The sequence below is a fragment of the Nycticebus coucang genome, chromosome 7 (assembly GCF_027406575.1).
Source record: "Nycticebus coucang isolate mNycCou1 chromosome 7, mNycCou1.pri, whole genome shotgun sequence".
NCBI classification, from domain to species: Eukaryota; Metazoa; Chordata; class Mammalia; order Primates; family Lorisidae; genus Nycticebus; species Nycticebus coucang.
The window spans coordinates 103,075,586-103,088,468 of record NC_069786.1 but is presented as its reverse complement, the minus strand read 5'-3'; the positions used below and the strand labels follow the sequence as shown (position 1 = coordinate 103,088,468).

Genomic DNA, 12,883 nt, shown 5'->3' with positions numbered 1-12,883 from the left:
TTTTTTCAGAACTGCAAAGTCTATTCAATATTAGAAACCCTCATATCATTAGAAAAAGAAGAAAAAAGATCACACGATCATCTTAGTAAATGTTTAAATGCCATTTGAAAAAAGAAAACTAATAAATAACCCTGGTTTATTTACTCAAAAATAAAGCTTCTTTCCCTCTCTAGTATCAAAGACCCTATTGACAGAGATGGAAAAAACTCTGAATGACATTTGCTAGCAAGGGCTTAATATTCCTTCCACATCAAGAAAATTTACAAGTTAGAAGCAAAAGAGGCAAACACTATGACAGAAAAAATAGCAAATTCCTAAGAAGAAGAAATATTCATGGCTAACAAACTTGTGAAATGCTCTATCTCAGTTGTAATTAAGAAATGAAAACAAAATAATTGATATTTGCTATCAAAGCGGTAAAACCAAGGAAAAATAAAAACATTCCATTTTAATAGGGCTACCATAAAATCTTCATAAAACAGACCATTAATATTTATTGACTATATTATGCTTCTTAGGGGAATATAAACTTACTAATTTCCCTCAGGGCAGTTGAGTAATTTGTACCTAAATAAAAAAAAAAAAAAAAATTCATGGCCTTATACCTCCCAAAGATTATCTTATATTAACTTGCAATAAAGAACTGATTAGAATAGAAAGATTTATTTATAAGTCTAATCATTATATCATTATTTATGATAAGAAATGAGGAAGACAATGTAAATGTTTAATAATAGTAAAGTGATTAACCAATTACTTAATATTCTTTTTAGGAAATCTGTGTATTAATGAAATACTTAACTACATTTTTTTGAAGAATATTTAATGCTATGGGAAATGCTCACATTATAGTAGAAAGTAAAAAACAAAAGTGGTTTAAGTGACAACATTCAGAAGTATCCTAATTTAATTACTATATGTGATTTGCATGTGTCTCTACAAAGGAAAATACTACAAAACATAAACAGTGTTTATTTTTTGTGTGTTCATAATTCACATTTTCATTTTATCACTATTCCCAATTACCTAAATTTTCTAGAGTGAGCATATATTACTTGTATGATAAAAAAATTAAATATAAAAGAAAAGAAAAAATAGCAATTCTTGGGAGAATAAGAAAGTCTGGAGTATGCCAAGTGTACCCACATGGTCTATGAAATATTTCTGGCTGTATAACTGTAAACTCTTTCAATATGTTTACTTAAAAGCTACATAAGCCTTTGGCTGTTAGACTAAAATCAGTCTCTATCTTTCTATAGCTATCTATCCATATTGATATGTAGATGTAAACAAGAAAAGCAAACTCTGTGCCACTCATTGTGTGTTTCAGGTTGGATTTAGTCAGTAATACCTAGTCAAAAAATGTTTAATGTCCCCAGTGTGAAACAAGTACCATGTGTGGGACTTTTAAAAGAAACTGTGAACAACCAGATATAGAATTTAAAGTCTAAACCAGAGTTTCTCAGCCTTTTAAAATCAAAACCCAAGAAGACTCACAGTTCACATCATGCCGCAGCACGTGTGTGTGTGTGTGTGTGTGTGTGTGTATGTGTGTACATTCATTGAACATGAAACAAAAATTTCCCCATCCGATACCCCATATTTATTGTCTGGCTAGCCTTCTGATATAATCTATTTAAGATTATTTAGAAATGACTATGGTGATCATCTGATGTTATCCTCATCTAGTAAGTCAGGAAACACAGTTTGAAAAATTACCATCAAGGGCTGATCTTGGTCAGTAATCGGGACAGATGTGACACACGAACGCTGAAATCCCCAAACTGAGAGGTCAGGCCTGAAGACAAGATCATCAATGGAACATACGATAAAAGCCACTTTATGCTTGTTTCAGAATTACAGAGGGCAATTGTTCTAGACACAGTAGCTTACTTGGAGGCAGACAGCCCTAAATGCAGACAAAAGGGAAGGTGGAACACACCAGGGAAAACTTCACAGGGATAAAAGCACATCTATCTCGTTAATTCTCAGTCTCTCTTTCCTATGCATTCGCTTATCAATCTCTTCCTGTATAACTATACTCCTAAATATCTCATTATATTTGAAATTGTGTTTCCTGTCTGCCTTACCCACTAGACATGACCTCCTTATTCACTTTTGAGTCAATGTCTCACACAAACTTGTCTCCGAATAAAGGTCTAACACATTCATTAATAAATTGAATGTACGACTGAGCAACCACCCACGTAGAAATTTTGTTCTCCAATTGTGGGGCCAAAGTGACACAACATAAATGGGCATGAGCTTATGTTTTTCCTTAATTGATAGGGACTATTAACAGGCTTTCTTTCTTTAGACAGAAAATCTCCAAGGAAGCTAGGAAAGTCTTGGGAGTTAAATGGGCAGGTACTCAAATTTTTCATAAATTTACAAATCAATTAAAGGGAAATACCAAATGCTTAAAACAAAATGTCAGTTCTTTCCTATTTGCTTGTCTTTCCCCCCCTTTGTCATGTATTTAGGGAAGAGTTTCCTTAATTTTATATACATAGGCATCCCTACGTACAAAGAAGAAAGTTGTCTCTTTCATACAGTCACGTACAAACCACAAACTCCTAAATCTCGTAGCATTTTTTTTCCCATCGCCAATTTAAGTACTATTTTAAAATATTCCTTCCCGACATCATTCACGTTGATCGTGAGACTGTGATTTCCTCCTCTGAAACGTGAGTCTCTGATTCCCTTGTAACCACAGGCACACACAGCATGCTGCTGCTTGAAGTACTGCCCGACAATTTACATCTGGGAAATTTCTGTAAAGGGAATTGCACGGAAAACAGAAAACCTGGTTCATGTGAGAAATGAAGGAAAAATAAGTGGCTGATAAATGTAACAATTAAAATAGATTTGCAATTCAGAAACAATCTGTGACTCTGGCAATTAGTGATGATGAGAAAACAAAACTGAAAAATGAAGGTGTCTCCACATGGTTTGGAGGTATCTGTTATTACAGAGCAAACCAGAAGGTTCATTAAAGAAAAGACATCAGATCGTGATGGGGAACGTCTTTCTTATACGACATTTCCTACTGTTTCTCTGAAGGAGAAGATGCAACACACTGATATGTTTACACATACACACACGCGCACCCCCAGTCATGTTTTCTTTTCTTGTAGCTAAGTGTTGGTGATGCAAGCCTTGATGTACACTTTCCTACGCATTCATACATTACTGAGTGTGCACTGAATGAATAAACCAACAAAGAAATGAACAACTGCAGAAACTGTCAAGGGCTGCTTTGGCTTTGCTGCCTAGTGAATGGAGTTATATCTCGGAATAGGCCCAGGGACAGATGACATAGAATGAACTAAATCATCTGAAGAAAGCTTCATGGCCATAAAACCCAAGTATGCCTTTGCTTCACAGAAGTCTTATCCTGAAAGTAGAAAAGAAACTATTTCTCAATGGTTTATAACAACAATATTATACCCTTTCTTCTTAGATCATTTACTTGAGTAAATGGCAAAGTTGTCCTGTCAGCCTAGCTGAAATGCAGAGGTATCAACTTTTGCACTTTCTCTTAAGCATTCTGAAAACTAGCACTGTGACTCAGAAGGAAACACAGAGAAATTAATGAGATTCATTGGAGGACTGCAAAGGTACAGCCTCTAGTATGGGAGGTGTCATTTTAACTGTATTCAAAAGTGATCATTTGAACCCAAGAGTTTGAGGTTGCTGTGAGCTCTGACGCCATGGTACTCTACTGAGGGTGCCAAAGTGAGACTCTGTCTCAAACCCCCCCCAACCCCCCCAAAAAAACCCCAAAGTGGTCATTCTTTTTGTGAAGAGTAGCCACTGCAATACTGATGCAGGGATCATTCTCATTTCAGGGGTTCCTTTGATTCAAGTGTGCTTCCTGTAGATTCAGAGGAGAGCTTTCTGTGAATTTTCCTTCTCCCAGCACAACACCAGGCTAGTTACTACTTAATAAGAACCAAATGATGTGAAATCTCAGAATGACTCTGGGTCAAAACTTTCCTTAAGCTGAAGGAACAAGATGGCCACTGCAGTGATCTGATTGGTTAGTTACCGGGAAGCTGTGTGAGGAGATACCAGGCACCATGGGGTCTGAGTGGCGGCATGGCTTACGGGGGAGTTCTAATTGTTGTCAAGTTTAAGTGATATGCCTGCTGTAAATACCAGTTAGATGGATTTTCTTATCTTACACTGTGAACATCTTCATTTTTTGATTTAGTACCCAGAGTTTATTTTAGGATGTGTAAGCTCTGCTAAAATAAAATGTATCCAACTGATTTTAAACAGCATCGAGAACAGTTTAAGAAATCTGGAATTCATAGGAGTTTCTGCTGTGGTTTCTCTTATGTTGCATAAAATGGTCATTTCCCCTATTGCAGTAGAAGAAAAGAATGTTATTATTGTAGAAGTTGGAATTCTGGGTTTTAACTGCGATCCAACGCAAACGGTTGTGGTTTGGGGGAACTTAACCTATTTTAAACTCAACATCCTGAACTGGAATTAATTGCTCATTAGAAGCAGAAAGAGTTCTTTTTTTTCACTCTAATGTAAGTATAGAAGAGGTTTTTTTTGACATACTATGGAAAAATAACATGGTTCTGAACTTTCTTTTTCTGCTGTTTTGCTATTTAGGTTTGCGTTTGAGCCAGAGATGGGTACCTTATTTGATTATAGCATAAAAAGAATGATTTCATTTAGACTTATAAAGAAAATAATAAAACACCACCAAACTTTAGTTCTGGTACAATATTATTGGTTTCAAAAACAAATTAAGGGTGATAATTAAAGAGAAGTTCATCAGAAAAAAATAAGTTTTCAGAATGCTTATAAGCAAATACTCACACATTCCCTTTCTTTCACATATCTTATATTAAAAGTACCTCAATACTGGCTACAGGAGTGCTCTTTCTTTCTCTTTCCAATGGGAGTCAGTGCAGAGTTGAAAATCAGCTTTGCTAATGATGGTATGGCCATAGGGCAAGGTCTTAGGACCTTATTTTTCTCATCGGTGAAACAGGATTAAAGATACCCTACCTCACAACACCACTGTATGAAACAGTTTAAATAAGGTAGAGTCAGCACTGAATACATAACGCTATTGTTATGAACAATCTAGTTTAGTATAATTGCCGAGTAAATAATGTGTATGTATTCTTTTTGTATTCTGCTCTCCTTTTTTTTTTTTTTTTTGTTTTTTTTGTTTTTGGCCGGGGCTGGGTTTGAACCCGCTGCCTCCAGCATATGGGACCGGGGCCCTACCCCTTGAGCCACAGGTGCCACCCTCTACTCTCCTTCTTAATTTAAGCCCTTAACGGGATCCTGGTATTTCTTTGCTTCAAGGTTTTTGCATAGCTGGAAGTAGAGCTGCTTGAAGTCAACTTTCTTCTGGTCTTTGATTTTAGCATAAGCTCATTAGAGAGATTAGGTGTGCCCCAGGGTCAAGGATGAAAGGAATACACTTAAAGGAAAAGTATGTCTGTGGGAGAGAGGGAAATAGATATTGACCTTTGCACTGATGGAATTTGCCAAAAGTGCCTGACAAGCCTGACAGTCACCACCTGAAGTGGTCATGGACTTCTCAGAGTGAGCAGGACTATAAGGCCTGCCTTTGGAATAACCAAGTGGTTAAGGAGCTCCAATACTGACTATGATAGAAAGGTTATCCAGCCAATGGAACGTATTAGTCTGCATGCCTCCATATGAGGAGAGTGTAACAACTGCTCACCTGCATTAACACTTCCTACGTGCTTTAGATACCATGTTATGTGGCTTAAGTAATCATGCATGTGTCACAATGCTTTTATGAAATAGTACTATTATCTCACTTCCAAAAGAGACAGAGAGGTAAAATAAATTGCCCAAATTTACGCAGTTAATAAGTAGGACAGCCTGTTGTGAACTCAGGCAGTCTAACTAGAGTCCCTGGTCTCACATGCAAAGCTGAAATCCTTCTGATACCTGCTAAATTATGAGTTCTAAAGCTCAGGACATCTATGTGTTTTGAAAGACAGGATGAGAGGACAGGAGGAGTTTAGAGTAGCCGTCTTTGGGCAGATTCCCAGGCAGAGCTGAGGAGGAACATCCATGTAGGTTGCAGCAACTGGCCCCATGGGGCGCAGTGGGTGGGATCAGGAACAAGTGGGTTCCTTTGGATGAAGTGAGGGCCAGTTTGTTGGAGAAACCAGTGCTACCCCCGGGATCCGGTCATTGCCCACTGGCAGGGAGACCTGGGGAAGCCTGGACTCTGTACATTGGACGAGACTTACTGGAGAAGTCATAAGCTGCTGTGGTAGCAACAAGGCATCAGGAATGAGCTGGTTCCAGGAGTAGATTCCATTAGCTTCTCTCCTGTCCCTTCTCCTCCCCTACACCCCCTCTGAATATTGCTGAGATGATCTGTACTGAGAGAATGGTAATTTTGTTGGGATGGGGGTGGGGCAGAGAGGTGGCTTTGGACTCCTGAACACTTGGGGGGAAAGGGTGGGCTTAAGTGGGGTAAGATGATGGGGAGGGAGGGGCAACTCAGGGTCAGGGAACCACAGGTGGGAAGAGGCTCCAAGATATCTAAAAAATGTGTCTAGGGAAGAGGGAAAAAGAGCAACTCCTTCTCCACTGGCTCACATGGCTCCTGGTTCCTGCTCCTGGATTATTCTGTCATTAGTGCCAGATTATTGGATTTTAGTGAGGTTTTGCACACTGGCTTGAGCCCCTAACAACCGATAATATATATAGTTTTTCCTATGGGAAACACCATTCCTAGTTCCAAATTGCCAACTTCTAGACGGTCCTCTTCTGGAACATAGTTTACTTCTGTATTGGGGATTGCCTGTAAACATGTGTCCTTTCAAAATGATTTACACTATGTTTACAGACTATAAATTCACTCCTATGTTTTACATTCTAGATTTTCTCCCATCTAGCTTATATGTCAACAAGTTGTTATAAAACCTACACTGAAACATGAAAATGGCTAAAGCCATCAAACCTGCCCCCCCCCAAAAAGTCTTTTTGTCTTTTTCTTTCCTTAATTGTTCTCTCCTTTCTAAAATGTAGGTGAACAAATCCCAGCTCTTCAAGTGGCATTTGATATTTCACCAATGTTAAGTTCAGCCAAACCTCAGGCCTTTCTAAAACCCACCTAACCCAACCAAGCACAGCTTTCTCTATTCTTTTTTCTCTGCCTTAGTCCTGCTCTCAGTTCAGTTTTCAGGGAATCAGGGGAAGCACTGACATGTTGATGAGGTCAACCACTGAGTGGGCACCGTTCATGGGATACAAGAGGGCGCCTCACTGAGAAGGGGCTGATTCCCGTAGGGCAGCAGCCAAACTACTGCAGCCTCTGGATACTCCCATTCAATGGCCTCCCTTTTAAAGCTTTTAAGAACAGAATATGTACTTGTCGTAAGACCGTAATCCATGAGGAGAGAGACAGAGCAATTCTACTTAAAAGGAAGAGTGCCTTCAGACCTGAGCTGAACTAAAATTCTCCGTTGCCTATGTACATAAAAAATCCGCGAGTCTGGTAATTTCTCACCAATAATCCACTGACATTGTTAGGGCTCCTGGGATAGTTCAGTGACCCTGAACCAACAAATAAAAATAAATTTTCTTTTTCTTTTTACAGAGCAAGCAGTGGTAAAAAATTTAAGATTGATTATAGATCTATTTTTCAAATGATAAAGAGGCAAACATGTGCATGGGAAATTTTCTTCTTTTGAAAATCTAAAAAGATGAAGGAAGCTGACATCACTGTTAGAATTCTGAGTTGTGGTAGACAACTCCCAATTGTGCCTACATCCATTTTCCCTTTCGCTGTTTTTCTTTCTTTCTTTTTTTTGTAGAGACAGAGTCTCACTTTATCGCCCTCAGTAGAGTGCCCTGGTGTCACACAGCTCACAGTAACCTCCCACTCCTGGGCTCAGGTGATTCTCCTGCCTCAGCCTCCCGAGTAGCTGGGACTACAGGAGTCCGCCACAACACCTGGTTATTTTTTTTGTTGCAGTTTGGCCAGGGCCGGGTTCAAACCCACCACCCTCCGTATGTGGGGCTGACGCCCTACCCACTGAGCCACAGGCATCACCCTTCCCTTTTGCTGCTAATAACATCTTGATTTTTCTCTGGGGATTACCTTCTCACCTGAACTGTATTTATGGATTTTTGGTGGTCTTGACTCACTTTCTGCTATTGGGGTGGCCCTGGGACCTGGCTCCAGCCAGGAAGAGTATGACATCTTTTTGGACATGAAGACTGGTTCAGGAGTGGACATGTCACCTAGGATGAGCTGATCAAGCCATTGAGCAGTGTAGTTTAATCCTAACATCCATAATAAAACCAATCTTAGTTCTAGGATTTTTCTTGGATCTACTGGAAGTGAGACTATCTCTTTCCACAGCGTTGTGTTGGAGCTGCAGATGGCTGTCTTTCTGCCATATGGGAGCCCCTCAAAATGGTGTCAATGGAGAGAATACCAAGGCTGAGAGATAAAGAAAGAGGCTCCTAATGGCTGGTTGAGTTAGGCTTCTATTCTTTGCAATATAAGAGTCGCGACTAATCTAGAATTGCCCCTCAGTGTACTCAGTTCCTATCAGATGCCTTTAAGAAGCAGTCAAGGAAAGTACACATGAGTCTCAATCCTGGTTTTGGCCCAGTGACATGACAGCATTCTAAGCTCAGACTCTATCTTCCCTGTGTGAAGAAAGAACCTTCTGATAGTTTCTATACTTGCTTGGCTATGGCACATTCCACCTTAAATCCTTCCCCAAGATGGTCAGCACGAGCTCGGCATCACGCTTTCCCTTTGTCCCGAGTACAGAATTCACTGGATTTGTCTTTCACTGTCCAGATCAGCTGCCAAATACGTTTCTTTAAGTTGGCTCCTACAGCATCTTCAGGATGGGGGGAACAAACCTTTCAGAATGTTTACATTTATTCACCCAACAAGGTCTACCTGAGCCAATCCCATTTGCCAGGAAGATGTAGTCCCATGTTTTTTTATGGCAGTGGAAACTAGCATTCTGTGCTAGTTTAAGATGTTTTAACTCCCACTTTTTTTTCCATATATAAACAAACTTGTCCTCCCTTCCATCCATGTGTCTACAAACCTTTCTTAGATAAACATCTTCTTATTTAGCCAAAGATCTTTTAAAAAAGGAGGTGGGATAGTGACACATGCTGTACAGCTCTTGAAATAACAACAAGAAAGGTGCTAATATTTTTAAAAAGACTTCAGAGCCATCCTACTTCTGAAATTACTTCTGAGTTAATGCTGCTGTTAAATAAGTGGATAATCTTTATCTGCTAATAAAAAAAAAAAAAGCAGCCCATTGCCAGACGACTGTGACAGTCTTAACAAGTGTTACAAAAAATAAAATACTAGCAGATAACAGGTATTAGGTTTTCTTTTGGCAAATACGAACTCTTCACAGCTAGCATATCTTGCTTACTTAATTGTGCCTATGAAAACTGCTAGAATGTTTCCCTCGCAGCCATTGAAATTCTTCCAACATGTTCTTTTGCTGCTTTTCAGACCAGCTGAAAAGATTTTTAAGGTCTCAGGTCCATATTTACAAATCTTACAATCTGTGCGTAGTTATTTATATAAACAAATGAAGTAAGTTAGGAGCTCCTTTGGAAAAGCAAACAAAATCCACCAAGTTTGAGAGAAGAAAGAACCAAATATGTCCTCTCAGGCAATTCCCAAATTGTCTGTATAGCTTTCCCACCACCCTGTCCCCAGCAGAATTCAGTCGCTCTGAGTTCCTATAGAAGCTAAGACCTCTCTGTATTACAGCATGTATGACACATATTATTGTTCTATTTTGTTTGGGCTTAGATATCTGTACTCCTGGCTAGATCATGAGTCCTCTAAGGCAGAAACTATGTCATATCCTTGTTACCAGCATCTGGTCTACACTAAGATTGAGCAAATACTTGTTAAAATTGACAGGACATGAAGAAAAGAGAGACGGGAAAAAGGGTACGGTAGAGTGGAGGAGGGGTGGGAAGAAGACAAGGGGAAGGGAAGGGAGAGAAAGACAGGAGAAGAGAGAGCAAGTGAGGACCTGGAGGAGCAGGGACAGAGGTCTGAGGCTTTAGGCCACTAGGCAGGTGTGATGCTGGTACAGAACTAATGACCAAATGGCCTGGAAAGATCTGGAAAATCTGGGACAGGCCAAAGGAAAAAACATCAGTCTTGAAAACAAACAATTTTAATTATTCACAGACTCTAATAATCTTTCAAGTGATTATTTTCAATATTTTGGCTTTGAACACTTTGTAAGGATACTTTCATTCCTTCTGGCCTATTTTTAAACTAGTTTAAAAAGTAGTTGTTAGGTAACTTATCTTCCTAATTATCCTTTTGGACAGTTCAGAAGTTCATGGGTATAGGATGACTCCAGGAAGCATCGGTCAGGTCCCTCCATCTGAGATCCTGGCCTTGGACAGTTCTAAGTTCACGAACGTATTTCTGAGGATGGTGGTGCATGCAATGGGTTTGTTAGAGAAGTTTGACTGCTTTGGTGTTCACTGAAGTGGTCAGAGTCAATGCCCTATTTTTAGAATTTGTGGGGTAGAATGCCGGATGCCCCTGGGGGCCTCTCCTGGGTCCCACCACTAACCTACATCGAACTGCCAATCTGATCTTAACAGGTGCCCCCCCCCCCCCATGATGCTGAAGATCTGCCTACCTAGGAACCACAATCTCCTAAAAGTGGCCCTGTTGGGTCTGGCTGCCTGACAGAAACAAAATGTTAACTTTCTAAACTTGCTTTCCTAGATCTCATCCAAAGTAGCAAGCCAGTGGTGCTATTTCTCAGGTCTATGCTGAACAAAAGATTCTAGTGTTTTTCCTTGGCTTGGGGAGAGGAGAGGAAAGGATGCTGAGATTCTACTCCCTGGTTTGGAGTATCCCAGGCCATCACAGAGAACACTCGTCTTTTATGACAGCGCCTTTCCCAAGCAGCCCTTTGGGAAGCCTCAGGCCCCAATTGTCTGTGAAACATAAAATCAGTCACTCTTGGCAAAGCTCAACACACCGGAGCATGGGAAACACAAATTAAAATAGAGATACTTCTTTACTCACTAGATGGTCTGGTTACACATTTACTTGGCATAAAAATAGGATCATTAAAAAAAGGGAGCGCCCAAGGGTATAGTTACCTACCTCAGGTATGCAGAGGGTCAGAGGAAACTTTAAGTCTCATGAAGGTTAAGCATTTTCATTCTTTCGGCTTGTTGTAAGAAAGTCATATAAAATGAGATCAAAATAACCAGGACTATTTAAGCTAAAATTACACGTCTTATTTTGCTCATAGGAATTCAGAGTGATTTGGAGATGGAACACTTTTCAGCACATTAGACATGGTGCTCTGTTTTGGTTACGGTGGAAATAACTTTCCTTTATTGATTGCTTGCTGGTTTATTGAGGGAGCCGAGCCTTACCTAACAGGTTGCTCCCTTCTCTGGTCAAAGGCAGTAAATCCATCTCGATCAAGTTTGAAACAGAGTGAATTGTTACCTAATCTGTTATTCTGTGGAAATCTTTCTCCTCTGCTACTGAGAGTCTAAGAGACAAGTTTCCCCATCACTGTAAGTGTCATTCTGTTTAATCCTAACATCCATAATAAAACCAATACACAGCTGTTTGTTCTGATCCATTGTCTGAAGCCGCTTGGTTTGAGATTGCCAGTCCTCACTGTGTAGTTCTGAGTAATGTTTTTAAACTTCATTGCACAGCAGGGATATCCTGGGCTGGGGAGTTTCAGTTGCTCTGCCCAATAGTGGTGGGTTCTGAAACTGATTTTCAAGGCCCAGTGTAAGCAGCACTCATGACTCACAGCTCAGCACAGACGTGAATGGGCTCAGGGGTTGAACTCTACTCTCCCCTGCCTGACTTTGGAAGCGTAAACATGAGTGTGTGACACAGAAGAGCAAACTTCCCTTTAATAGATTTGCCTTTCAGAGGAGGTGGTGTCTTTAGTGGGCACCAGGGATAATAGATTCCCTCACCTGACTCTGAGAACAGCACTAAAACTGCAGTAGAAGGCAGTAATCACTATCAAAGACGGTGAGGGAGAACTGACTTACAGCAAAGACACGAGAGTAGCACGCTCGGCGCGGCTCCGGTAATGGCATTAGTGATGAGAGCTAGTGTTTATTGAGCACCTGGTCTGTGCCAGGCACCGTATCAGATGCAAACATTTAATCCACCTCTAAGCGCCTCCTCTAGGGCATTTCTGTGGATGCTCAAGAGTTAAGTGTGTTTTGTAGGCACAGACTTGCCTTCTTAGAAAAAACAAGAGAATGAATCATTCTACCCTGAAAATACCCAGAGAGTATCTCTTCAGTGGTCACAATATTCTTTTCTGTTCCCTGAATGTTGACGGATTTGGCAGAAAGAATCCTTTAATACAAAAACTGCCCTTATCTCAAAACTCAGCCATCCTGCTTTACTGGTAAGATCAGCAGAATGTGAAATGCTCAGATCCAATAAACAAACAATTGATATCTCTGACAATAACTCTTCTGAAAATTTACTTCTAATAATCATTTTCCAAAAGGAGACATGACTTCTGTTGCAAAGTCTATTGATGCTGTCCCAGATGTCTGAGATAAGGATCGACGTTCAGTGGATGGTGACAAAGATTCTTTGTCCTCTTTAAAGTAGCTCACTTCTGCTCCCCCCGGACAGGAGGTAAGCATGAGAGCAATTAGAAAGGACTCCTGTGCGTGAGTGTGGTTTGATTTATGTAAACGGTTTCCGTGGGAGAAGCCAGCTGTGGTTTGAATAATGTTCATATCTACATTAAGAAACTTAAGAAGCCTAAATAGAATCTGCTATGAACAGAACATTCTTGACCATGTTCCTCTGCTCTAAACTATCCTA

At 40.1% G+C, this 12,883-nt stretch overlaps 1 protein-coding gene across 2 annotated transcripts in view; it reads right to left on the bottom strand.

Annotated features, from left to right (window-relative positions):
* PARD3B (par-3 family cell polarity regulator beta) overlaps positions 1 to 12,883 on the bottom strand; it is a 1,103,837-nt gene that overhangs the window by 136,683 nt on the left and 954,271 nt on the right. The gene's annotated exons all lie outside the window — the stretch shown is intronic.